General features: G+C 38.3%; 1 pseudogene; it reads right to left on the bottom strand.

The window, feature by feature from the left end:
- Window positions 1-1,734: 1,734 nt before the first annotated feature.
- LOC101395455 (large ribosomal subunit protein eL21 pseudogene) lies at window positions 1,735-2,419 on the bottom strand (annotated as a pseudogene).
- Window positions 2,420-2,693: the final 274 nt, after the last annotated feature.

Here is a 2,693-nt window from a genome sequence, read left to right as displayed (position 1 = left end):
TGTCAATATGGCAATAAAAGAAAAGGGGAAAAAGGAGCAAGAAAACACACACACACAAAACACACATGCATCCACGCAAAGTTACAAACACACCAGACAACATCAAGGGTAGTCACAAGAAAAAATTTAGTTGTGCCACTTCCTCTCTCCTCAGTATTAAAAATTTCATATTTAGCTGCTTCCTTCTACTAACTAAATATCCCATGGAATAAAATGATCCTTAGGGCAGAGTTTTTATCACATAGAGAGAGTGATGAATTGACAGTCAGCTTCTAAATCAAAAGGGAAGAGAAGGCAATGTGTGTATGCTGGCCTACGGCAATAGTGAGAACCTCTTATGCCAGCCCATGTAGACATCCTCATGAAAATGTGCTTAAGGTTTCCCAAATGAAATCCAGACTAGCCTGAGAAATCCCTGCTGTGAAAGCCAGCCCACACAGTCTACAATTGCTGCTCACAATGTTGCTACCTCATCTGTCTTGCCAGAAAGACAGCACTTCATTGAACACAGGCTTACTGAGTGCTACACTTGAGCACAAAGACAAGGGATGCCTTTACGTCCAGTTCCTTCAGGAAGCTGTGGTGTTAAATATCTGGTTCATATTTATAAAAAATTTAGGAGGGTCATTTCAAGTGGCACTCTTGCATGAAAGAAATTACAAGTGGGTGGTGTAAAATAAAGCATTGAACAGCATTTAAGGCGAATTCTTACTCCGATGTCTCTGCATGCTCTTCCCCTCCCCGGGAATGCCCTTTCTCCTCTTCTCCTGTTCCTCCGAGGCCACTTGAAAGCTCACATCCTCTATGAAGTCTTCCCCACATGTTTTTAGACATATTGATTTCTCCCATCATTGAACTTGAACTTTTCATCCACAGGGTGCATTCTACTATTCACTTTTTTTTAGTTATTCCACTCTCTAATTAAATTTTAGTTTTCTATGAAGAGAAAAAATTACCTTTATAGATTTTTTTTTAAAAATACATCTTTTCTTTAGTACTAGGGATACAGAGTTCAAAGAAAAGCAAGAACCATGTCCACATGGGGGTTACTTTTTATTTGAAGGAGATAACTAACGTGTGATGAAATAAGATATATTCAGATAGTCATAGGTGACATACAGAAATTAAAACATGGTGACGTGATGTGAGTGATGAGGGGACAGTATTTTATATTGGGAGATTAAGAAAAGCCTCTCAAAGGCAGTGATATAGGAGCTGACTCCTAACTTATGAGAAAGAGCTAAGCAGGCATTGATTAGAAGAGCGTACCAGGCAGAAGGAAAAACAAGTTACTAATTGGTGAATTGAATTTTTTTTCTTCAGAAAGAAAAACTTTTAGCGGTATCTCTGTAATTCGATTGCCATATACCTCTTGCCTCTTTAGCTCTGCCTCTAGCTCTCCAGTTTATCTTTTTAATCTCTCCAATTATGTTTACTTATCTTTTCCTCACCTCCAGGAGTGGGTAAATAATATAAGACTGGAGTTGACCTAATCTAAAGAAAAATCAGGAGGGGAGAGATTAGTGGGGAAAATGGATGTTAATAAAAATTTATGAAAAAATGAGAAAAAGAAATGAGCACATCTGACAAACAAGGGAGGTTTTCTATTAATATAGAAGAGCAAAATGATTTCAAGAAAGCTGTATCTGCCCTATTCAACACACTGTTTTCATGGCGGCTTGTTTAGCAGAAATATAGCAGAATATTTGAATCATACTGTTCTATGCACACCAGAAATTAGCTCAAACTTTTTTTTTCCAGGAAGAAAAACACTAAATTTTAATAGTAAAGACATTACCCAATGAATTAGGACACAAAATTTGCTTTAAATACTTCTTTGGAGGAGGGGACACCAAATTTACATTCAATTAAGAGAAAAAACAAAGGCCTAACTTTTATGATCCAGAAGTTTTTGTTTGTTCTTTGTTTTTTTTTTTTGTTTTCATTACCCATTATGCCATTGATTCATAGAGAATCGTTTCCAGCATATCAGGTTGGTTCTCACAAAGTGTGCTTCTATGGGTAGAGCAGGCTGATGCTTCAGTTGAATCCAGGAACATTTCTCCTTGGCTTCTTCCTTTCTGACCATTATTCTTTCTGAGTTTCAGGAAGTTATCACGGCTCTTAGAGCATATATGCTCAATACACACATTAGTTCTCTTGGCAAGAATCTTACCCCTAACTTGTTGTTTACAACAATGCCAACAGCATGCTGGGTAATACGGTAGACTCTTCCAGTTTTGCAATGGTAACATTTGTAGGGCATTCCTTTTCAAACAGTATCCATTCCTTTGATGTCTATAAGATCACCTTTCTTGTAGACTCACATGTGTGTGGTCAAAGGAACAACTCCATGTTTTCTAAAAGGCCTAGAGAACAAATAGCAGGTGCCTCTTCACTTTCCCTTTATGTTAGTCATTTCGGTGCATTACTGGAATATGGCAGTTCCCATCAAAAGGACCTCAAGTTTGAGCCAGCCCTTATGGCTTAGTGGTTAAAGTTCAGCGCTTACCACTTTGGTGGGCCAGGTTCACTTCCCAGTTGTGGAACCACACCACTTGTCTGTCAGTTGCCATGCTGTGGCAGTGGCTCACATAGAAGAACCAGAATGACTTACAACTAGGATATACAGCTCTGTACTAGGGCTTTGCGGAGGGGAAAAAAAAAAAAGAGGAAGATTGGTAATAGATGTT

The sequence above is a fragment of the Ceratotherium simum genome, chromosome 8, assembly GCF_057802395.1.
Source record: "Ceratotherium simum simum isolate JZ-2026a chromosome 8, ASM5780239v1, whole genome shotgun sequence".
In the NCBI taxonomy this organism is placed as follows: domain Eukaryota; kingdom Metazoa; phylum Chordata; class Mammalia; order Perissodactyla; family Rhinocerotidae; genus Ceratotherium; species Ceratotherium simum.
The sequence above is the reverse complement of the archived record's forward strand: the minus strand, read 5'-3'. Positions and strand labels throughout refer to the sequence as shown.